At 31.2% G+C, this 27,637-nt stretch overlaps 1 protein-coding gene across 2 annotated transcripts in view; it reads right to left on the bottom strand.

Moving 5' to 3' along the window:
- Positions 1-27,637, bottom strand: part of RapGAP1 (Rap GTPase activating protein 1) — an 848,483-nt gene that overhangs the window by 496,170 nt on the left and 324,676 nt on the right. The window lies entirely within an intron of this gene.

Genomic DNA, 27,637 nt, shown 5'->3' with positions numbered 1-27,637 from the left:
CAAACCGACGTATAGTAATGGTTGATTACGAAAAAAAAAATACTTGGCAACGTTGTTTGTCCGATTGTCAAAAAACGCAACGCCGCATTTTGTCCCCACTGATAGCGAACGATTTTCCCGGGCAGGAGACACTACTAAATATCGACATTGTAAACATGTAGAATTATTTAAATATTTATAGTAGTATTTAAATAAAAATCAACATCATTTTGGTGTTATTTTGTTCACTCCAAGTCCCAAATGACAGACGATGACGAAACACCACCATACTGAGCGAGAAGAGGAAGCATTTTCTCGCTCCTGATTTGACGGGAGATGTGAATACCTACACGTTTAATGGATTCGGCCAATTTTCCAAAGTACACATTGTACTCGAATTAGATCAATCTAATATAGTTAAGGTCGAAAGAAACTAATTTTTTCACCTTCTTAGACCTACGAATGTTTAAAAAAATATATTCACGGCTCACATTTTTTTTTATAAAAAAAAAATGAATAACACTCAAAGAGTAGGTACTTCCCGAATTTTTATACGTTGTGATTGTAAGAACTCTATACAAAATTATTAAGCCATTGTATGATGTTTACTTCAATTGAACTTTTTACTTTAAATTAAAGCAAATAGAGTATGGAGATATCCTTGCTGGATAACTGTAAAACTTGTTCGATTCCCCTGAAATTGTGCAATCGAATCTGCCAAAGTTTGTTAAGGTACTGAGTTACCTTGCAACTTGAAAAGTCGGGCAAACAAACTATTGCCATTATTGTCCGTGTGCAATGTTTTCCTACTTACACAACATTGTCCACAAATTGCCGTAAATTTCTATCGAACACCTTGTATAGACCATACACGTCAAACACCAATTTACCTAAAGGATTACGCAAGTGAAACGTGTATAACAACGGTACCTAATAATTAGGCACAATTTCTTTGTTCGAAAACATAACAGCATTTCTGAATTGACATTGTTACAAATTTTAAATCATTACTAGCGTATATAATAATATTTACAATGGAGAATAATTACTTTAATGGTTGAAAGTAATTGTATACAATAAAAACAAGTTTTCAAAACACAAAATCAAGTGTAATGTTTATATACGTCTATCGACATTTTATTTTATATACACACAATCATTGTTATAATATGTAAATATATATATTATGTTTAATCTTTAATTAATGATAATGTACAGAATATGTCGTTATGGTGTGATTTTACATATGCAATGCAAAAACGACAGTTTCTACTTTCGTAAAATTTTCACAAGTCAACAAAGGCATATATACTATAAAGTATAGGGCTTGTTTTGACCTGCTTTTTCGACTTTATTCATTTCTCGAGATTTGATAATTCTCGAAATCAATAATATTTGATTTTTCGAGAATTCGAGATAGGTTTTCTGATTTCTCGAGATTCTCTAGAAATATGGACGTCAAATGAATGGATAATAAGAATGAAGACTTTTGAAATGTGACTGTATCGGCGTACCGTTGGGATATCCTGGGATGATCACATGACTAACGAGAAGGTTTTAAGACGAGCCAATAAGACAAAAATATTAATATGTAGGTACATTAAGCGCAACTGCATACTTGGGTTATATTTTCCGCAATGAGAAGGGTGGATTACTCCTAGTCATAAGCAAGGCAAGGAAAGGCAGAGGGCAGCAGAAGAATAGATAAAAAGAAAGATTATATCGGTTATGCAACCTTCGTAAGTGATTCAATTCAATACGTTGGAGATCTGATAAAAATGGTCAAGAATAGTGAGGTATACTGCAAGTTGGTCGCCAATCTTAGAAGACGACACTAAAAGAAAAACAAAATATGTAAGTAATGTAAGAATGTAGAAAGATTATGAATTAAAAGTAGCATTTACTCAATAAATCAATATATTGTACAATAATATTAAACAGGAATTGAAATAAATCAGAATATCTCAAAAAATCTAATCCTTATTTAACTCGATACTGATACAGTTAAATACTTGTACACACATAGCCCAAGTGAAGTTAAAATAAGGTTTACATAAAACTATTTTATATAATTCAAGATTCGTAATTTTAAAAAAAGGTAAATCGAATTTTGTATGTAGAGGAAACGAAATAGGGCATGATCGTGAAATGTGTGAAATAAATACATACCTAACTACTTACATTAAAAAATTATTTTATTTTATTTTTGACGAGAGTAAATGGAATATTAGTTTAGTTTACTATCACTTACTTTTTTAGGCATAATTTTTATAATATGTTTCTAATGTGATAGAAATATTACATTTGATAAGTGTAGAGATGTTTAACGTAAATGACGTGAATTTACTTTTTTTTAATTAAAAAATCATTTGACAAATTTAATTTACCCCAAATGAATTTCTGAATATGAAATTACTTCAGTGACATTTCATTCATCTTGCTTTAAAGATTAATATTTTACAGCTGCGGATATTATCTGACACCATATTACATTGCATCACTAGGAAGGGATTTGGAGTCTCGAGATAAGCGAAATTGCTAATATATTAATAATAGTTTATATTATATTTGACGAATAGATCTAATACAAAATATATAGTTTCATCAATAATTGATTAATTGTCGAAATAATTCAGTTGTAACAAAACCAAGACGAACCAAAAAAAAAATATAGTAAAATCAGTGCCAAAATTTTACGTGATAATTTCTAACTACACTGTGATTGCTTATATTATTGTATACATACATATTTCTATAGAATTTAGCTATTGGTAAAGAAATATTTCCCGAAATCACCATACACCCTCATAGGACGGGAAGTTTTAATGGGAAATATTTAAATGTGTTCTAGACAATATTATTATTCTTCGATTTGATATTATACGCGTACGGTATATGTTAAGTACTTATTTCAGATAATTTATTTAATATGCAATATATGTTGACTCGGAGAATATAAATTTATTTAATTAATAATAGTTTTTGAACATGAAACTTATCCGGCAGCAGTGTTGCCATCTTTTTCTATGCTGATTATAGTACAAAGGCGTAAAAATTATAGTATTTCTGATTAAAATATAGTACAAGAATATTTTTCGTCTTGAATCCCTTAAAATTATAGTATTTTGGCATATTTGGCGTAAAATTATAGTATTTTACATTTTTCGCCAAATCAAAATTATATTACTGTACTATAAGTATTATAGTACGGTTGGCAACACTGTCCGGCAGTTTTACGTGTTTTTTTTTTTAATTATGTCAGATCCTAAAAAGATGAAGAACAAATTTTTGTTTTTACGAGAAATTTATGTTAGCCACTTGCTCAACGTATTAGGTTCAAACACACATTGAAAGAAACATGTGAATTTTATAGACCGGGGATTCGAACACTGAACCCACGACATGATGCGTAACAACTCGGCCATCGCCGACATACAATATGTAATACATAATAAATTATCTTTGTATTTTAAAATAACATGTTATTCAAAACGAAAGCGTGACATTTTAATTATTTAATGTTCCTTTTATGTTGTAAATGAAAAAATATGTCACTAAAAATAGATACACTCAATCGCCTAAAAAGAAAAACGATAAACCTAAAAGCGATGAAATTATTAACAGTAAATACGGCTATTTGAAAACCAAATGGTAAAAAAATTCTATTACATATTCGAATAACAGTGAGTTGCGGGACAGAGTTTGCAAAAAAACGTCATAAATTTTCTCTCCATATAAATAATGTTATTAGATAAGGGTCTTTCTCTTTTTGGTCTTATATTACGGTAGATTTTTTCTGTTTTATGATTCGATTCGCAATAGCTTTTAGCAGTTTCAATACGAAGGGTACAGGATCTAAATATTATGAAATTGGTATTAAGTTATAGAAAAAGAATATAATATTTGACCGGTTTATATATTATATTATATATATATATTTATATATATATATATATATATATATATATATATCGATACATTTATAAGGTTCATCTATGGCCGATATAAATAATCCTATTTTTATTGGAGTCTATTTAAAATGTGACTATGAATGGAACTTAAAATAAGGAATGAAAAGCAACAATTTTCCAACATAACGCAGTTAAAATACACGTTTAAAAGTAGATGCACATATTAATAAATTTTAATTTTTTTCGAATGATTTATGGTAGAAACAACATTGATATATGATGAATATATGAGGTTTATTATAAAATTTTCATGAATGAAAGTATGATAACTATGTTTCTGAAGTCTTGAACGTAGTATTTGAATGTATTATAAATACGTTGCACTTCCATTATATTATTTTATCTGTCTCTATAATTTAATCCCTGTTCAGGATTTGAATAAATGGTGGACAAAAGAGATAATAATATTAAGTCACTGTGGTCTCGATTAAAATACAGAAAGACGACTAGTGTTATTTTTTACTGATCCAAATGTATGCGAACCTGGGAACCATAATCGCAAGCCCAGCATACTACCTCTGCACTACGTTACGTGTTTTCATCATGCACACATTAAAATAATAGATATACGATTATATTCGGAGTAAAACGATGTATGTACATTTTTTATATATCTAGATAGGTACCTAAATAAAATATGTAAACAAGAAAAATCTATAGTATTTACCTATTGCGTAAGCTGGCATTTACCCATTTTCCCAAAGCGAAAAAGTAAGGACGAATATTTTGAAATATATTTTTTATAAATAAATTTTGCTGGCAGGAATCCGTTGACCCAAAGAAAATTACCAGATTTACATTAGCGCTAATCAAGGAAGGTGATATATATTTTTTAGTTTTATAGGATAAATTAACTACGCAAATAAAAATGATTTCCATGATATAAACTTAAAAAAATGTCGTACAACATATCGCATGAATACTACGTACCTTCACAAAGATGTATATAATATAGGTAGATTAACAAACTTGGTTAATTATTTGAATATCACGTTTCTGCTTAATGTAATTTCATGAAAGTATAAAATATAATTAAACAGATGTTTTGGATTACACATACGGAAGTTATTTAAGACAAAATTTAAAAGTAACACAGGTACTTTAATAGAATACTCTCATTTCATGTAAATAATATTGCTGTCTATATAGAAGAAGTTTTAGATAATTATATCCATTTACACTTTCGGGTGAACAAAATTTAAGATTTTTCAGGCTCATATTGTTAATGGACTTTCAGCTTTATCGTTTACGGAGTTTCATGTTTCTAATAATATTATGTACTGTCGAACAAGATCTTCTTGTTAACGTGTTAAAACTGTAAAGTAATAAGCCCCTCCTCTTTTTTACCGCAATTCGACTGCAACGACTTCCGGTTATCGACGAGTTGTCCACGTGTTAAAACTGTGAACTAACAAGCCCCTTCTATTTAGTTAATAGCACTTCGACAACAGCGACTTCCAGTTATTGCCAAGATCTTCTTGTCGGAGTGTAGTAAATATATTTTCAATATTTAGTCAATGAGATTGTGTTCTTAAGGATTTTTACAATTTCAGTTTTATCGCGGTTTTATTGAAATATATGAAGCTGTAAAATATGTAAATTTTCCAACTATGTACTACATTTGTATACATATATACAGCTACACAGTCTTTTGGACTAATTCCATTACATAAAGAAATACTACATCTGAATATGACAGACAATGAATTTAATGGTATGAGTTACATAATCGAACCTTAAAGTTGAATTTCATTATCCAATAGAGAAATAACATGAATAATTTCAGCTCATGTTATAGAAATCTATTAAATATGTACCCTTTTATGTAGATGTACGAAGCATTTTTTTATGTGATTATTTTTTGTTATATATTGATTATTATAATATATAGTACACACAATGCGGAAATTAACCAAATCCTCATTGATGGCGTTCAAGTCGAGCGAGTCAACAAATAGGTCTATCTCGGACGAAAAATGTCAACTGACGGGTGGTATGTATTACGAGATTATTCGCAGAACCAAACTGGCACGGATCGCATATTTAGGCGTCTGAATAGTATCTTCAAAAGTGACATCCCATTGTATTTTAAGCATAAAGTTTTCAACCAATGCATGCTATCAGGCTCACGTAGGCGATTAAAACATGGTCCCTTAATGTAAGATAAATCCAAAAGCTCAACGTGACATGGAAAGTTGCATGTTGAGTATAACGTGAAAATACCACAAAATAAACTAATTGATAAGAAGGTAGATAAGAGTACGCGATGTGACATTGGTCGCCAAGTAAGTAGACTGAATATATTGTCATTCGGCGAGTGAACGACCGCTGGAACATAATTGAATACGTGTATTAATTAAGGCGCTAAGTACCAAAAACATAAAAATTGACATTTTTATAGAAAAATGTTCTACATACCAACGCCAATAACTTCAACTATAGTCTAAGTGCCTCAAGCAAGTAAAAAAAATACAGCAAAATAATTAAACCTGTCGACGTTGTAAGTCCGTTGGCGTGTTTTATTTATAATGGTGTAAGTAGCACTGCAGTGGTCAACGCCATTCAATATAAAATAGCTGACGATGGTGTGTTGACACTTGCGAGTTCTTAATACCTAAAATTATAGAAGCTGCCGTGATTGCTTCACACTGTAAAACTACATTTTTCAAAAGGTCTTCTTCATGAAATTTTACTGCAATGACTCGGTATTTTGTAACTACAGGCAATACTACTTTTTGGTACTTAGAGCCTTATTTAATACACGTATTCATATAATGTTACCCACTTAACGACCAAAATGACGCCCTGAAATATGCTGGAAAGCTGGAACTCATAATGTTCGGTGGATGTACATGGTAGCGAAAAACTATGACCGAGAATAGTGGAAGAAGCTAAGGGAGGCCTTCATCCAACTGTGGATCGACCCCGGCTGATGATGATGACAATTATGATGAATGCGGAAATGAAGGATCACTCACCATTAGTATTTATTTTTTGTATTTATTTAAAAAAAAAAATACACATTGTGCACATAACAAATTATTACTTCAAGACGTTCACAACATGACATTTAGAATAAAAATTACAAGTAAATCAACTAGAGGTAAATCAAAGTAGTGAAAAAAAAAACAAAGCAAAAAATAATTCTATAGAAAAGAAATATTATAACATATTATTCTGTAGTTTAGTGAATCTTCCCGTGGAATTTTAAAACTTAATATGAGGTTCAATCAATTCTTAGGAAGAGTGCATTATTATGGTTTTCAACAATATGTTTTAATATACATAAATAGTTTTTTTTTATATATTAAAACGTCGCTCGTTTCTGTCGGATTAGATAGCGGCAAGACTCTATGAAATCACATAAAATGATATTAAAGTGTGCAGAAACGGTCAATATTGGCCGTTAAGGAAGCGGCCAGCAGTCAGCTGTCGAGCGGAGGCCAGAAGCGCGTTGCGATCTCCACACATGGGGCGGACGTGTCCACTCTCACCCTGCATTTAGACATACTCCTTTCCTAGTTTGAAACACCATTATGTATTGCATTAAAATAATAATGACCGAGTCACTATCACTAGTGAATGCACAATTATATTGCATGTCATATTATTATTTAATAGAAACAAATGAATCATTGACGATGATCACCTACAAAACGCTTCTGCAATAAATTATATTTTGACTAAATTCATGTCAAATGTCATTCATATATTTAACAAAATTCGCGTCTTAGTAGATTAACAAAGATGGTTTATTAAATATAAAAATAATATAATAATAAGTTATCTTAATAAAAAAAATCGGTGTGTGTGCTTATGTACGCGTGTTAGAAGTGATACTTCTTTGTCGTAACAAAACAAAAACAAAACTTGAGATAAACTAGATTTTTTGACTAGCTCTTAATTATCTTGTTAAATTACACACTCAAGAAAAAGGACCGCTTATTGGAACGCCGTTGGTATATTTTTATACACTTTAACTTATTTTACTAAATTATATAATGGTTTCTCGTTGTTTTTATTTTTAAAGTACCAACTGTCACGTTTAATCGTTTGTTTACGTAAGGAATTGCAAATAGCCGACAATAATAAATTCGCTGCCTACGCAACGGAACAATTCTAAACTATAATATTATACTGAATAATCGTCACGATTGCAGTATCATAGTGTAGCGTAAAGGTAGTGCGTTCGGCTGATAACCGAACAATCGGTGGTTCGAATCCAATGTAGTGTGAAAAAATAAATTATGTGTTACATGTCGCACGCCAAAAATACACTCTGATCTGATTTCCCAAACGCGCCAAAAGAAGTATAACTTCAAAAAACAAATTAAAACAAAGATAATACTGTACGATGCTGCATCCAACTTCATTAAGATCCTTGGGTCAATTTGTGAAAATGGGATATTATGGCTGCACAGGTTTAATCACGAATTGTACAGGGTGTGCGATAAGCCGGATATTGTGAGATTTATAAAGATCTGAAGATACTACTGGGTGGAACACAGAAAATACAGCAGTGTCGAAGTGTTTAATATCGAAGGAACTATATGGCATGAAACTACGGAGAAAAAATGAACCCCCAGACTATCTCTCAGATTCCAACCAGCGTTCTACGGCAAGAGAGAAAACATGGTGGACAGCTATGTTGGAGATAGACGGGACCCGGTAGTAGCATTGATAATAAGAATCCTTAATGAAGCTGAATTATCAATATTTAACCAGTTAACTGTCAATTTAGATAGAGACGTATTTTAATACGTTTTTCCACTCGATAAGCTAAACTAAAGCTGCCTCCACAACTAAACAATAATTATCAGATAAATTACTTAATTATTAAGAAGTATTTTGGTTAAAAACTGGAAGTAATGGAAAAAAATATTTAAGTTGTATTAAAATTTCTCCACAAGATTCTCATAATGGTAGTAGGTATAAAATGTATGTACTTATTTTGACTTTGTAAGAAGTCACTTAATTCTTACATTATCCATTACTGCGAACGAGCGAGCGCTTCCTAATAGGATCGTGTTATAAAAAAGTCACTTTGGCCATAAAGAAAGAAATTATCGTTTTAGAAATAAAAAGTGACACGAATCGATGCAATTTTTCCCGAGAAAAATGCGTAAGTAATGAAGATTTACGACGCAAATTGCTTAGATCCGACGATAATAATTGAGAATTGCAGACGGTCACGTTTCATGTAAAAATTAATAAGTCCGCTGTCAAAGCAAAGGTTTTACGAGCTTATTATATCGAACTGGCAAAACGCAATAAAATTAGATAAACTTTTACCTTACCCAAATTTAATAAATTATATTATTTATGATGATTTTTTAAATTTAAACAAAGGAAAATAAAATGTAGCAATATGTTTTATATTTAATAATACAAACTTTTGGTCTACTATCAAAATTAATATGGCGTCGTATTGCTATAAAGTAATTTAATCACTTCACCCTGTCACGCCACAGAGTTGGAGCATAGGGCAAGCACAAGGATATCTGCGATCTGCAGCGCGTAGATCGCTTATATAGCACCGCTGTAGGGAGAGGGGGGGTTGGCCACGCCGACGGAACCCTTGATGTTGTATCACAAGGTAAAGTTTGGTAAATAACCATGTTCAGTCGTAGTCGTTATATTTATAAAAAAACATTGTTAACCATTCGTTTAATACGTTAATTCCATTATCTGGATCCAAACACAAAAAAATGTGATTTTTATCCCGTAGCAGTATTTGAATTTACAACCCCCGAATTTAGAAGCAGGAATTATGTCCACTACTACATCACTGTAGGTTTAATAATTTTAAATAAATGTATTGTAAACATTTTTATTTACTTACCTATATACACTGAACCCAAGACTTATAATTAAACATTTTATATAATGTAATCGCATTGCTAACATCTTCTAACGTCTTCCATTCATCGTTCTTGTTTCGTCAGCATCATTAAAAGCAGTAAATGTCTTGAATCCGTAAACCAGTGAAGTCACTTGGTAGCCACCGCAAACAATAATCATTGGATAGTTGTCAGTGTTCAGACATGTTCATGTATCTCGCACAACTTTGAGATCAGGCCAAAATGAATACACGTATCAATAGAAAGAATGCTACATTCTTAAATTTTGTGAATTATTCGTTGAATAAAAAATAGTTAATTTAATACACGTATGTCGGCTATTTTAATAATTATTTAAATAATTTAAGGAAATAGTTCCTCGTCTTAAATTGGCTTTATTCAAAAAGTGCACTAAAATTATTTGTATTCAACGAAAAATGGAATACCTTTTTATTATAATATGCGTCGCTTATATTTTCCTGATTAATAAATGTCTAGGTAATCTCTTTTGTTTTCATAATAACACTTTTGCCCCGAGTTATTTTCAGATAGGCATTGTTTGACAAAATAATTAAAAATTTAGCAAACTTCCCACGTTTTTAATCTAAGAATTTACGGGTCAAGCTTCCAATACGAGCGCTTCATAAATACAAAGTACATAGAAGAATTTCATACTTCATTCAATCGATCCATATCTCGCAAAGCAATTTGTAGCCGATGTGTTAGCACGGTTCAAACAACTTTTTCAATTATTACATTTTCTTTATGTCTATTGATTCTTGAAATGGTTCGAATTATTCAGCCATACAATTTGAAAAAGACGAGTTTGCTTTTGTATTGTTTCGTGAAGCATTAGTTTCGTTCTTCCGTGTTTTCGAGATAATCGAAATTTTGATGAAACAATAAAATATATTATTTAGGACTTCGGTAGGTATCTGATTAATGTTTAAAGTATACATGAAAATAACTAACAAAATAAAAACACAAAAATGACTATAAAACATAATAATTAGATATCTACAATACCTACCAGCATAAACCATTGTTTTGGGATAGCTGTTTGTAAAGAAAGATTTTGAAAAAAATATTTATTGGAATATTTTTATGTGTAATTGTTTATTTCATATTTATGTATATGTATATAACATAATGTTATAATTAATATTTGTCTCAATTTAAAATAAAATAGTTTTATATGCATATTTTTTTGTATTCAACAAGTTAATGATACGTAAGATTTGAATGTAACATTGTTTATTGAACATACATAATTATTTGGAAACACCTCAGAAACATACATATTATAATACCTACTTGTGTAGAGAGGTTTCAACATTATGAAAGTTGAGCATTTCAAGTGTTTTTGCGTGAATGACATAATATTATATCAACGCTATACTTCAACAATATAAGAAATATATTGAAATCGAATAAATTCCCATTTTTTTCAACGTTGTATATAATTTTTCATATTTTAGAATTATTTGTTAGAACAAAACTATACATAAACGATGATTCACAAGAGAAAAGATAAAAATTGATGTATAATCTACATAGGTAGGTACTATTTTCAAGCAAAATGCCAAATTTTACGTGTCATACATTTATAAAATGGATTCATGCCAGGTGTAAATATTATCTACCTCATTTAATATATAGTATACTCAAATATACATTAGAAAATGTACAATAATGCCATGAAGCAATTAATGTAAAATATACTTTCATTAGAATATAGTTAGTGTAAAAAGTTGTAATAACTTAATTGAGTCATTACATAGTTAAAGTAAACCCAATAATAAAAGCAGATAGGAAAAATCAACGCCAAACCAAAAATAAGTCGACTGAAACAAACGAAAGTATACAATTAGCATATTTTTAAACAAATTAATGATTGCGTGTGATAAGACAAATTTTACAGCGAAATAAATGTCTTGAAATTTATCTGAGTATGTAAATATAATTTACAAATTTGTAAGAAAACAAATTTCTACAAAATCAGACTTGGAAGCGTGAGATAAAAATAGTACAACAACGTAAAAATACTAATTTCAATTTCAACGAATTAGGCATGTACCAACTTTTTCGGCAAGAAATTTTTCTTTACACAATTCAATTAATTTGGAAATTTAGCAAAACAATATTTTAAAATTTGATTTCTGCAAGGATTTCTAGGTACCTACGCTGTAAGTACCAGTGGAAAAGGGTGGGGGTAGGCTTTTTAGATCCGACGTAAATAGTGCACACAACATTTTATTGGTGATATACATTATTTGTTTTCATTGTATTACTAGATACTGTTTGTTTTAAAATTCAATTAAACCCTGCCTAATCCAAGCCATAGTAGATAATAGTAAAAAAATATTCGTTTATCTATAAAACATCTAAAATTATGTCATTAAACCGTACATAAATTGAGTTATTATATAGATAGAAGAATATTTTTTATGTACTATGGTTTGGTTATGCAGGATTAAATGAATTTAAAAAAACTAACTAACACCGTCTATAATATGCATTCTTAATTCAACAAAAATAAATAATTATGACTGAAAAAGTGTACCTACACTATTTTTGTCAGATCACCCATAGCATACCTAAACTATTAGGGTTAATTGAATTTTAAAACTAATAATCACCGTCTGCAAATTGTGTTCTTAGTTCAATGAAAAGAAATAAATATGACTGACAAAGTTTAGTGTGCCCTATTTATGTCAAATCTTAACAGCCTACCTCCACTCGTCGCCACTGGTAAGTACCAATGTGCTTAGACAATATAGGAATATACGTAATTTGGAAATATACATAATATAAAAAATATGGTAGCAAACAAGATTCAAACGTGCATCGAATTCCGGGCAATGTGCTATGCTAGTTTAGCCATATGTACCCTATACAATTACGACGAAATTAATTATAATTGAAGCGCTTCTTAGATTTCATTTTTATTCGCTACCGGCTTTTGTGATTTGAATCGAGCTACTAATAATAGGTAGGTGCACTAGTACTTGTCTTGTACTTGCAAAAGATTGAAAAATGTAATGCATTAAGAATGTTCAATAAATGTTTTATTATAATGTTAATTGGATACCATTTTATATTACTGTATTAAATTATTAAAGAATAAATACGACATTAACAAGTGTATTATGTGGTATTTTACGTATGGGGTGGAATCTATACCCTAACTAAGCAATCCTTTCATAGGATAGAATTGGTATAAAGAGCCACGTAGCGCTGGATCCTTGGTAGGTATATTTTTTTATGAACACTTATGAAAGGAGTCATTGCCCAAAATTTTGAAATGGTTGACAAAACAGATCAAGACCAAACATGTGCAGATCACAAAATCCAATTGAAAAAAAATTGTGGATGTGATATCTACTTATAGCGGAAGCTGAATATACCTAACGAAAATTTCTTTGAACATACATCACTTCCGAGAAAATATATTATTATAACCAACAGAAAAAATCTTTTTTGAAAAAAGTTAGGCACCGAATACCCAGACACAGAATATTTCTTTATCGGTTTTAGAATTTGGTTACATGATTACTTCTTTGAATAAGGATATTGTAATAATACATTTTCCTATTATGGCATATTATTTCTGAGAGTTACGGGAACGGTAGTGGGGAAAGCGTCGCACGAATAAATTCGCTGAATACTTATTGAAAATATTTTTTTTTGATTGGATAATTCTGCGTTCTACAATTAATTTCCACATCCGAGAATCTTAGTTTTATTACTGAACTAGGCAATGAATATTCATACTCTCATTTATTTGAATGTTGATTTTTTATCTCTTTAATTACATTAATTAACTCTTCATGAAATCAAATTAGACGTCAGTCAATTAAAAAAATACATTGTCATCGTTTATGATTTCATTAATTTTTCACTGTTCTTCAAATTATCAGAATGAAAATGTCTTAAGAATGAAACCGATATTATAGGTTGTCAATATAATTGTAGAAGTATGTAGTACAGAAAATTTAATATTTAAACTAAAACAATTCAATGACATAATTTGAAACACTTTTTATTTTGAAACGGAGAAGAATTTCTGTATATAATTTTATTTTATTATTATGACTATAAATTTAGAGACGAAGTATCACAAAAAAACCCCTTAACATAAATAATACAAGGAACGAACAGGTCTGAAAATTTACGCAGTTGAAGATGAGGTCAGATGATGATTTTAAAGAAGAAAAAAATGAGATAAACGCATAGAAAGGATAACCAAATCTAGAACCCCATACATCGTGATGTTCGGTCAAATCATTGGACATCCCTCCCACCCCGGGCAAACCACACAAAAGATAGAGGGATAGCTGGGACACATAAATATAAACAGTCCAGTCTATAATGAGTAATGACATAAAAAGAAGAATATATAAAATACTTTTACCTATACATAGTGTTATAGTTATGTCTATTTCGTATGAGTACCTACGTAAACTATATTCATGTTGTAAATGTAAACAATACGTAGTTATAATATATTATATATTACATTAACATGTTCTTTAGAATCAATATACCTGTTGGACTACTTTCTTAACAATGTTTCCTCGTAATAACTTACAGTTAGACAACTAATTCGCCTTCGTTTAATAATGAAACTGATCTCCTGAGAATTGCGTAACTATTACTAAGGAGATAATAAATTTACTTAGCAATTCGGCGTATTTTTACATGTTCGCAGCATACATAATATGTATACGGGAAACCAAAACTTTGAAAAGTAGAGATTGTGTATTTATTCATAATTAATTATACTATTTGAAGTTCTATAACTAGATAGTTTCTTGTGTTGTATATTCAGTTTAAAAAAAGAACCCACCTAGTAGAAAACATTGTTTTCATCGATCAATCAAGTACCTAAACAAAAATCCTTACAAGCTTGGGGATCAATACTTGTCTATAATTACTAACAATATAATATATATATATATATATGTCATGTATATGCCAGGTAGGTACCCGTTTGGTCAGATAGTGCTAAACGAATATGCCGCATAAACCCGCAAAATGTCACAGGACGTTAATAAATCAAACAAAATGAAATGAATCAAAAACCAATCGGTGAACGTCCATTTTTCAAGATGCCTTACAAGATTTCCCCGGGCTCTAAAGTTAATCGTATCACAGACTTGCCACCTGTTAGCAAAAGCTCCATACAGATTTCCTGTCATGTAGTATTTATAGATAGGGCAACATTGGTATCGGTATTGACACGATTGGAAAATACATATATATCAAAAGATTTTTTACCTACGATTATAGTATGTATAATAAACCAAATAAAAAAAATCGGACTAAGATACTAACGAAAGAAAAGTTTCAACGTGAGCTGCATGGTTATTAACAGCTTCATTTTATTTCAAATGTAGTATAAGGTTTTTTTAACACTGCATTTTTTGAAGAAGGTTATATGTGTAAGTTTCCTTTTATTTATTCTTGCTGAGTTATAATTTTGAAATGGAAATGTAAGGCGAAAGGAAATTTTGAAAGACGTCTATATATGAAGGCTTGAACCGGTGAGATTTAAATAGGTACGAGTTTTCAGTGATAAGTATGTTTTGTACAATACTACTTTATCGACGAGTATTGACAAAATTATATTATTGCACCAGGCCAACATATGTGAAAAAGTACATGTCGTATTTTTTGAAATTATTACTTTTAATTAATTATGATATTTAACCGTTAAATATTATAAATATATACAATGAGTGTACGCTATAAGAAACGCCTGGGCTCTACTGACTATTTGATAAAATATATTATAATTCCAGACAATCTTAATGCAATGCGCTGATGTAAAGTTACAATGCACTGACAATAAATATACTGTTGCACCAGGATATAAATATTTCCTCTGACGAAATAAAACCGTTTTTGAACAGCACCAATCCAGCACAGCAATTGCTTTTAAAAATACTTTCAAGCAGGAACCACGTTGTTTGCGGTCGGCACGTCCAATTTTCAACGGGAGTAGCAGCAGCAATTTTATTTAACTCAGATGATGCAACCGATTTGATGGAGGATTTAAAAAGAGGCCTCGAAACAGTGGAAACCAGTCGATTAATTATACCAAAATCTTAGAAAGATGCGTATTTCTTACATATTGAGTATAAAAATATTACTCAAAGTTAAACAAAAATCCTGCAACTAACATCAAAGAGGTCATTAACATATCCATAAACGTAATTTTACACAAAAGTCATCTTCAATAACAATTATTTTTAGTTAAATGATGTGATTCTAGGAAAGAAATACATTGTTTTTTTACTATGTAGGTTGGTAGTTAGAATTTATGGTTTTTATTTTATTTTTTATAGCGGGGGGTGTCAAAATCAGTCAGTACCTCGGTGTCCCACTCCCGCCACTGAAGGTAGTAAATTAAGGAAGGGATGTACCTACATAATAAACTTTTGGGAGTGAGTTCCAAGGAGTTTCGACTAGTGTTTGTGAATATTTACATCAGAATAAAAAGCCTTTACATGTATCTGTTTAATAAAATAAAATTAAAAACGAATTTTTAATTTAAAAACATTGTTTTCAGTTCGGTTTTAGTAGATTTTTGAATTGATGTTAATTTAAAGTAACTATTAATTTATAATGTACATAATATAATTAATGCAGAAAGTGTTTTCCATATTTAAATCCGATTCAATTTTATAAAGAACTTAAATTTTCACTGAGTAAGTAACATTATTAATTCTTCGAAATCTGTAGAGGATTCTAATTAAACTTAGTTTATTTATCATTATTTATTCAAATAATTCCTTCGCATTTGATGGAGAATTTTCATAACGTTTATTTACAAAATATTTCCATATGTATACAATACAGTTGGATGTAGAAGTATCTAATATAGAATCGCAAACAAACAAACTGTGGCCGATGAATCAATTAATGTCCTTAATGAGTTAACTCAGCAAATGTAGCAGGAGCGATAATTAAATTCCTTGGGGGAAAACTAATTATTCAGTAATCACTGATAGGAATTACGAAGCAAGTCCTATAAATGTTGATGTACCACAGCCAATTTATTTCCATCATCAGATGAGACGCGTATAATTGAGATGTGGGTGAAATCCAAACGTATATTTGTTTGAATTGATCTATTAACCATTTATAAATTGGTATACTGCATAATAAAATCTTTGCCTGGGCCAAAAGCGATCCCAATAAATTGTGGAATATATGTCACATATAACGCAGGGATGATAATAATATGTTCAAGTTGAAGTCGAAGAGAATAAGGATACGGATAGAATGGAAATGTGCATACTGGGTATAACGAGGGAAAACCAAAAAATAAACCGAAAAAACTAGAGAACTGTAGGTTAACGATGTATCTAAAAGAGGTCGCAAAGCTTATTTAATGGCAATGAATCGGAGTGGATAAACCTTGGACAAATGTTCTCATACACTTAGAGCCATCGCTCATGACTACGGTCGGTGTGCAACTCGAGGAAAAGGCCGGTGGGTTAGCATACCTACACGAAGTCCGTGTAGATTGTGTACTGTATGGGTATGTAGAGTGATGAAGCGAGGTAAAACGGGAGTATCTACCGCTGCAGGAGTAATAGACGTGATGAGGTATGCATGCGCAGAGGCTAGAGGGATCACTGAGCGATAAGCACGTCAAGCGGCCGTCGTCATGGGCGGTGGATTTAAACAACCACATCAATTCCAAAACTATTTTAATCATATACCTCACAAATTTAGGTGGAAGTAGATGGCAGTGGATAACTACAGCCCGAAAAGGGTGGAAGGAACTATATGGAAGCCTTCATCCAATAGTAGGTCATCTTAAATATCGTCCGTCAGATGTTTACCGAGGATGACCTGAGAGTTCGATTCTCAGTGAGGTCACAACATATTTAAGTTTTTTTTTCAAAGCAGGGTAACAAAGATGTTTGTGATTGTTTCTCTTCTATTACTAAATACACTACTCTTTCACTACAATGACTGTCATTGGACCGCATGGCCTGTTATATATTATATAATATTATGTAAAAAAGATCTAAGAGGACTGGCGATCAGGATTGTTACGAGTATAGGGCGCCGCATGGCATATTATGTATAATATGCTCTAAACGAGGAGCGGACATAAAAAATAGGATGGATTTGTTTATCTTCAGGAGATCCATATTGTAAATAAATTGATATTCATTTTCCATCATGTAGGTAAATTTGGTTAAAGTCAGTGTCATGGGTCGCACATGATGTCATAATAAATAGGTCATTGCGTAGTGATCATGGTTAATTGTATTATGTACATCTATAAACACTGCAACAAATCGCTAATATGCACAATCCACATTCACTTAATTAATAATGTATATGTGAGCAAATTAATGCATATTCACCTCGTTAGACAAATTTAATAGCACTTTTTTGCTAATACTCCGGATTTAGTGCGTATTTGCTATTTAAAATTAGCCCAATTTAACATATTATATTTTCCAGTCTTTGAATTATTATTTTACTCAGTGGGTACATAATGGAGATTATCATTAAATTTGAGATCGAACTTATTGTTTGTACCTATTTATGTATTTTATTATATCTCTATAAATCAGTGATTTTCATTTCATAGCGCCTTAAAAAAAGTTCGAGAATTTTTAGGTTTTTTATGTTAAAATTGAGCGCAATTTTATATGTTTACTTCTTGTCAAGATTTTTTTATCGGGAAATTCCGTTCCGGCAGAAATTTAATTCCGTACCCTAATTTCAACCAGTTTCCCCTTCAAAATTTCTTTTAAACTTATGTTATCGACTAGATTAACAACCTTAGAAGCATACAAATCTTTCATTATGATTATACATCGGCAGATTTTACATTAAAAATAATAAAGTTAATAATAATATAGCTAAATTGAACGTTTTGAAGAGTGATTGTTGTGCTTTACAGCTACTCATATTTTTATTTAATGTTCATATTCAAAACGTTGCACCCGCATAGAACTAATATTATATTATAAAACCCATAAACGTTATTGTACCTACCAACCAAAACCTAATTTTTTTCCTGTATGGCTCGTTGGAGTGAAAAAATCGGGAAAAAGGGAAATTTTATTTAATTAAGTGTTCTTAAGCATACAAAGAGCATGAATTATGCATGTAGCAAACTCAACTTTACGGACCCATTCATTATTTATTTATATTGAGGCTAATTTTACGTCGGGTCAAGTAAACATCTAACAGTTATTAATATCATTATTATACTTAGAAAATTAAAAAGAAAATATTTGCGTATGTTTATTTTGGATATATTATATAGTCCTAACACTCCTAACTTATGAAGGATAATTAAAGTGAAACTCCCAAACTATATTTGTATATTTTCTTAGTATTAAAGCAATAGTAATACTAATAATACGGATAATTAGGTCTTAAGGGGGAGTTGTATGCTGCTGTGGATTTACTAGAGGCGTCTAGCGACAAATAGCGACTAGCGAAGTACTAGAAATAGCGAAAATAGCAACAAATCTAGATACAAAAATACTATTTAACAGTTTTCACTAATTATTTACATGTTATAGGGTTTTCAGTAATACAAGTATAAACGAAAATAGAAAGGCAGTGGTTTCCTATTTGCTTAGGTTGGTATTCAGTGTTCGGGCATTTTTGATAAATTCAGAAATGCAGATACAATTAGCTGAATAATCCTCATCTATGACGATGCAATATTATGTACGCTGAGTTTATTAATGTTTTACGTTTAAAATATTATCTTAATTAAACGTATTCTAAGCCCGTCATCATACCTACCTATTATTATTGAGGAAAATATTTTGTAGTTTATTTTTTCTGACCTCTCTCCATGTACGGATTGTTTTGTTAAAACTTATTTTATAATGGTTGCATCTACCATAAACTAGCGCCAGAAGGTCAGTTTCTGAAACCGTATGTCATAAATACGACTCTTATTTCTGGAAAAATTTAATGCTGTTTTTTCAACATGTGTAAATAAGGGCATGGAGATTGGAGCAGTTACGTTGAGCAACTGTTGACCAACCATATCTTGCGAAAAAAAGTTACGAAACCTTTTCGATCAAGATACCTTTCAATTCTAATGGTACGTTTACATCTGACACTTATACCGTTATACTTATTTAATGTGTCTGACAAAAATTTCACTTACTGTTTACACCTGCATGGATCTGACATAAAATTCTGGTATACTTCTCGTTGAAATAAAGTCTCGACACTTTATTCAATGGCATGCAATCTTGTAATTTGCACGATAATACGTGTTTACACGTGCATTTTTTGTTATGGCCGTGATAATACGTACTGTCAGCAGTAAATCCATGCATGTGAAAAGAGGGTATTATACTAATGTAGGAATGCTTAGGGCCGTCAGATCGAAAGAAAAAGTATCACGTCTCTCAAGTATCGGTATCAAATAATATAAACACATGTCTACGAGGGATTAATTTCTGAAAAAATGCCAAATCAGCATCGCCACCGAAAGAAAGTTTCGAAATATCGGTCAAAAAGTTCCGATGATTTTTTGACGGTCGTAGAAATGCTGAATTTATTTTATGTGTGAAACATACGTAATTAATTCTATCATAATTATTATTTCATTCCCAGCTGAGAAGCTAAACATTGGAATTGAAGCGCTAATAAAAAAGTCTTTATATTATTAATATACAACCACGCGAACCGAGTGCGATTCAGAAATTCAGCCTTTCATTCTAATCAGAAGAGAAGGTTGCTTTTAATATGTGAAAATTTAAATTTCAAATTGAATTCAATTTCCTACAGCAGTTGTGGTTTCCAACGGCGTATAGGTATCTTACTGTAGTACGCATTATGTAGGTGGTTGAGATACGCAAGGCTGTCAAAAGAGTATTGATATTTTTGACTGATACTTCGATTTTTTTCTTTAATATGTTTTTTTTTCTTTTTCTTTTTAAAAGGTCAAGAGGCCTAATTGACAGTAGTGTAGGTTAACAGTAATGTATTTAGTAAAAGAAGTGAACCAATTACAAACACCCAGGCTTTGAGAAAATCACATAAATATATTGTGTTCTCCCGGATGAAAGGCCAGCGTCATACGCACTGCACCATTCTAGTAAAAAAAAAAACCTCTTGCGTCTTACATTTATTAGGAATAATAGACATTTTCAAATTATTGTATTGGTACTCATTCCATAATTATTATAATACAACTAAGGTCAGTTTAATCCTAACGCATAATCAACTAATACTTAGCAGTTTTTTTCACCCAACCCTATGACTTCTTGTAATTTGTAATTTATAAATACAAAAACATTATTTACCAGTTGCGGAATCGAACGCACAAGCCACGGCTTCAGAGTATGGCGTTATACCAATATTATGATATTGTAGTGGCGAAGACTCCGTGCTAGACGATTATTTAAAGCCTACCTTCTTAAAAAAATGTTTAATTGCATATTGATGTACACTTTGTTATATAAAAATAATTTAATTTGCCAACGACACCTGTCGTACATGTGAGAAACTAGGAATATATTATAAATAAATACAGATTACAGCACGTCAGTTAAAAGTTTATAACAATATGCCACGGCGTGACATCGGTTTTTAACAAATTTGTCTAATTAAAGGCAAAAGTGAAGTTTTTTTCTGTATAGACTTTATGTCACGTGACCTCAGGATGTCTGGATAATTGCATACAAAACGATAGGCTCTAATGCGTAAGCCTGAATCTTTGCGTATAATATATTATTAAAATAATTAATAATTAAAAAAAAATCTATGTCATTCAATCACGTATACACTTATATTATATAATATAGATTGTGTTTAAAAATAAAAAAATATTTTATCTAGGTAATGATTTTTGATGTATAAAATGTTATGAAAATACATAATTTAAACTCATCGCTCAATTTTAAGTCATCAATGAGTTATTTAAATTTCATCGAATTAGTGTGTAAGTACCTATACCTGACAAGTGTCTTCTTTTTCTCTGATCTCCACAGCCTACCTCGTACCAAAAGTCACCCTTCGCCACTGCTAGAGTGCGACAATTATAAGTAGAAGTGTCATGGCCGCCGTCATGGCCGCCGTCGTGGCGCTGCGATATATTATAAAGGATTGTCAGTATTGTAGTTCTCGAAACGGCCACGCTTCTCGTTAAACTTGTCTATATTGTCATCTAAGTAGAACACCTTTCGATACGATACTTGCATAATATTGTATTGATACTTTTATTCAGATGCGAAAACAGTATTGATTCTTCCATTCGATATGATATCCCTATCCTACCTAGTTACTTATTTATTAATGTTAATTTCATCATAAAATCTCATTATGCAAAATGTTTTACTATGCTACAATTTATTGTTTGTGTTTGACAAGACTGTTTTCGGTAGGTAGGTATTTGATACCGATTCATTAATGAGAAGGCTAAAGAGATTTAGTTCAATTTATACTTACCTTGCTACAGGCTCATTTATTTTAATTAAAAGATAATGTAAGTAAGGAGACACTTCGGTGGCTGTTTTTGGACTAGAAACACTCAACAAGAACCTTAATTTAATTTATTATGCTCTATCAACACGAACACAACAAAAAAAAATATAAATAAAATTATATTGCACCTAACCTTTTCACGTAGGTAGATCATCATTCACTAGTAAAGCATGTAAAAGCTAATTAAAATCAAAATATAAAATTAAAGAATTATCGAAGAATATAATATTTTTTTTAGAATTCAAGCGGATTTTAATTTGCGTTTTGGGCATAAAATATACTGGCTCTCAAGTACAGAATATAGTAATTAAATATTTAGTGGAATGTTTATTCTCAAGGTAGTGACAGTAAATCTAAAATATTATATTACAAATTTTCTTATCGACGTAAACTTAAACATTCTCGAATATCAAGGACTCAAAAATTATTGTCAATTATGTTTTTTTTTATTTGTCGTGCATACGGTAGTTTAATAGTCCACTCTTATAGTTTAAGGCGATACCTCTACCTACCAGAGGCACCTGGCGGAAAAATACGAAGCTTGCAATTTGAGACATTTTTTTGATAATTTACAATTTAAACTATATTAATTAATAAATATATACTTATCTGAAAACAATAAAAAGAAAAATATTTTAATTTTGAGTCAAAGATAAACTTAAAAAGTTAAAAAAATAAATTTTAATAATAAATATGACTATAAAATAATATGTAATAATAAGATGGGCTCCTTTAACAAATTCACATTGAAATTATCAAAAAAAATGTCTCAATTTGCAAACTTCGTCCGCTCGGTGCCTCTGGTAGGTAGAGGATTCGCCCTTAACGGTATGTATTATGTCATTGTGGCGAGCGATCTACATGCTGTAGGTTTATCATGACGAAATGCATAGGTTGTTGTACTAGACTGATGAAAATAACACAATTCTGTGATTGCCATTTATGTTTCGAGATTGGAGCGTGATAAGGTAAAGTGAATAAATTAATATTGTAAGTTGTATGTAAAGCATACAACATATAATACATGTGTATTTTTATTTGTGTAAATAAATTGTATATTATATAAGTTGTAATTCTACTTATAAATGACCTAAAAGTTCTTACTTAATTTAAATGAATGAAATAAACATAAGATCAACGCAGAATAAATGTGCACGATTTGTATTTGCATTCAACAACGTTTCGAATTATTTTCTCTTGGCATATTTAATTCACTTTCTTGTAACCTAGAATACTCGTAACAACTGTTGGCTTTAGACTGTACATCTGGATTTAATAATCTTATAACGACACATCTCGATTAGATTTTATTATTGTAAATATGTTTTCAAGTCATTACTTTTTTGCATCACATAAAAGAAAGCTAGAAAAGTTTAGTACGTTTTGTCCATTAAGATGCATCACCGTTTATAATTTGATGTACTTATTATAATTATATCTTGAATGAAGAGATGGTAATAATAAGCAGTGTACATTTTAAATATATCTCTCTGTGTCTTCAAACGTCACATTACTGTAGGTGTTTGTAAGTTGGAATACATGCGGTGGCTTCAGCGGGCTGCAAATTATCCGGGATAACATTTTTTAATAACATCGTTAAAAACATATTACATTCAATTATTAAAACTGAATCTTATAGTGAAATGTATGAAGTACCCACGTATGGTGCATACTGATGAAGAGTGGCATTCACCAAACCGTTGAAAACTGAAGAATCAATATAAAACTACTAACTACATAATAATAATTTATTTGGGAGTTTAAGCTCTCCCAGTCCGACGTTTGACTAATCCATCAAAGTTGTATACAACAATAACAAAAAGAATTCTCTCAAAACATTAATATTATAACATTTTTGATCTCTTATATTAAATTTCACTGTTCGGCCATCATACTCACACACTTATTTTGTATAAAGTGTTAGAGACAGCCAACAGGGGACGCCTGTACGGGGCATAGAGAGGTACGCAACGTCTTGTGGTTATTCAGAGATTCAAATTCAAATTTATTTATTTACATATACTTAGTGAACTTTACAAATTATAAATTTAAAACGTTCACAACATATTTTAAAAAAAAAAAGAAATAGATGCAGTATTAGAAAAAACAATATAAAAAGTAAATACGTGGAAATACACCGAATGAGCTAAGTAAGAAATCATTTTCATAATTTATAAAAATGCGCCCACCTATATACTCATCCCCACGTAGGTGGAATATATTATCAAGATCCGAAGCGATTTGGCTGAACAGAGTTATAGCCCTCCTAATTGGCATCACCAATGTCAGGTTAATTCTGCAGCATGGGAAAACAAACAACTGACTGTCCCGATGCTCAAATTAGTTAGCAGGGACACACAGGTTAATACTACCAAAAATTGCAAAGTTCTCATTTACACCGCGTATAAGTCCATAAAAATACATGGCTAAATAAAAATATCTTCTAGTGTTTAAACTACAGTATGGAATACCTAAGAGAAAGCCAGTTGCATAAAGCCACGGATAATATCTATATAACCTCAAGTAAAGGAGTATCGGTGCTGTTTCACAGGCAAAACGTCCATATTATTTACTATGCATATTATTTGAGCGCAGCATGGTAAGAAAAGATGCATGTTGGGCATAGCGCGTAAAGATCACAAAATAAACCAATAGATAAGGAAGCAGACAAGAGTATGTGATATGATAGAGGTCGTTAAGTAGGTGAAATGGCAATGGGCTGGCATGTCACTCGGCGAGTGGACAACCGCTGGACAAATGCCGTTATACAGTGGTACCCAAGGGGCACTAAACGCTCACATGGACGCCCTAAAACCAGGCGGATGGACGAACTCATAAAGTTCGGTGGATGTAAGTGGCAGCAAATACCGAGAAGAGTGGAAAGAGCTAGGCCTCCATCCAGCAGTGGATCGACCCCGGCTGATGATGATTATTTGAGCATTGGTAAATATAATAATTAGAGCTATCTTTTATTATTTATTCATCTTCTTTTTTCTTTCTTCACGACCCAGCTTTGGGGCATAGGGCAAGCACAAGTACGCGCCACCTTCCTCGATCCATCGCCAACTCTTGCGCCTCCCGCCATGCCAGACCTGCATCGCGTAGATCGCTTTTGTAGCACAGCTGTAGGGTGAGGGAGGGCTGGCCACGACGACGGAACCCTTGAGGCTGTGCCACAAGGGTAAGAAGTGTCGCACTCTTTGGCGGTATCCGGAACACATGTCCCAGCCATGTAAAGCGTCTCTATAGTAATAAATAATTATTTCTTTGGACATTTTCGAAATAATTTTCTTCAATACAAAACATCTAGGTAGGTACTTATATTTTCATGTTTTTTTTCCTTTTTAATTTTAATATCCTGAACATTTCACCTAACAAACGCCAGGTGAGAACCGCTTTCATCGGCAAAAGTGTTCCGTTTTTATCAGCTGATACCTTTTTATTACGAAAGTTTTAATAATTATGCTGTCCACGTACAAAGATTTAATTTGCATAACGCTGTAATTAAAAATGACGGCCGCTCCTATTAAAATTAATTAACCTTAGTAAAGTGTTACATGATTTGGCGAAAAGTTGAATGGGGAGAAAATCTATGTAAGCTAGGTATATTATATTAAATACATTTATTGTTATCAAAAATCATCTTCGTCTAAGTGATATTGCAATAGTGTAGTTGAAATATACGGTAAGTAATCATTTTATTATTGGATGGTCATCTGAATTATTTTCCAAGTTTAATCTACAAAAAAACCTGTCGCTCGAAATACATTTTAAATTTAGAATAAGGTTCTCTTGCATTAACACGGTGTCATAAGTTAACAATCTATTGTAGCAAGTCTGAACAATTTGTATACAATGTTGGAAAGATGTATGTCACTTTGATGCCATAAAAATACACATTTCATGACAACATAATATATATATATATATATATATATATAGCAAAATTAATTAGTAGGTAAGTATATCATATTATGATATAAATATGTCCGTGGCTATAGCAGTTTTCCAAATTATTCTTCAATCAACAAGAAGCCCTTTAATTAAATTAAATAAAAATATTAAATAATATTTGATATGTACCTATCTAGTAAGATTTATCCAGTAAACATTCCATTGGAGTTTGCAATTCACTTAAAATATTGGAGAAATCGCACCACTACCATCTGTATTTGTTGTGGTCAGTGGTATAATATGTAATCATTAATAGGAGGTACTTAAAATTGTAGAAAATAAGCACATTGAGAGATATGTGGGGGGGTTGGAAATTCGCTTAGTTGATATACCTACAGTGACGTCCCTAGAAAAAATGCCGCCCAATTTTTTATACAATATGTTATCATAATTTCATGACTCCAAAATCTAAGAAATGTGTTATATGGATACATTACTGACAAAATATATACAACTGAAACATACAAAATTAAATTTAAATATAAAAGCTAGCCTAAGCGACGCCCAATCTGCCTACCCCCACAGGGCGTCACTGAATACCTACTCATTTTAATAATAGTTTATAACAGCTGCTGTTAATTAATTTTTGTTCGTCAGGAAGGATGCAATGAATGAAATTTTAAATAACTATTTTCTCATAATTTCGTTACTTAGTAACGAAATTAAGTCTTTTCCAATTTTTAGTCATACACTTTATCACGATCCGAGAGAATACTAAACCTTAGACTACAGATACATCTACTAAACTGATTTTTGGTGCTCGAATTAGGTACGATAATAAATAATAGTGGAGGAGGGCGTGCATATCATTCGCACGGCGATATACTCGTAAAGTAGTCGTAGCAATACGGCTGGCTGTTGGTCACTGCTTTCAAAAGACCTCAAAAATATTTTGTTACGGATCGCTCTAATCCAGAGGTTCACAAAGTGTGTCCCGGGTGACTTTTTGATGTGTCCCACGAGATTTATGTTAAATCTTTTTTATTTTTTATTCTTCATATCGAATATTAAAGATTACATTTACGATTAAATATCCTCTGGCAAGAATGAATGGTCCTAAAAATTTGAGCCTCGGTTGCAGGATTTAGTTTCAAACAAACAATTGCATCTATCACATGGTAAAAAAATAAATATTAATTTTTAATATATAAATAAGAGTAATAATAATGTATATTTAGTGAAAAATATAATTTTACACAATGGAATATTTTTTTAGGTACAAGTCGGTTATGGGGAAGTTAGCGGCAAACTCATTTTGAAAATAGTCGATATACTGGATTATTTGCTAGGTTGCGTATGTTTATGTTAGGCTAAGTTAGATTAGGTTAGGTTAGGTTATGTTTAGTTTTTATTCTTGTAATTCATGAATTTTTCCAAAATCAGCTATGACAATTAGCG

This window comes from Rhyacophila brunnea, unplaced genomic scaffold (genome assembly GCF_057557595.1).
Source record: "Rhyacophila brunnea isolate RB1 unplaced genomic scaffold, BYU_Rbru_1.0 scaffold_3, whole genome shotgun sequence".
NCBI lineage: Eukaryota > Metazoa > Arthropoda > Insecta > Trichoptera > Rhyacophilidae > Rhyacophila > Rhyacophila brunnea.
This window is presented reverse-complemented; position numbering and strand designations above follow the sequence as displayed.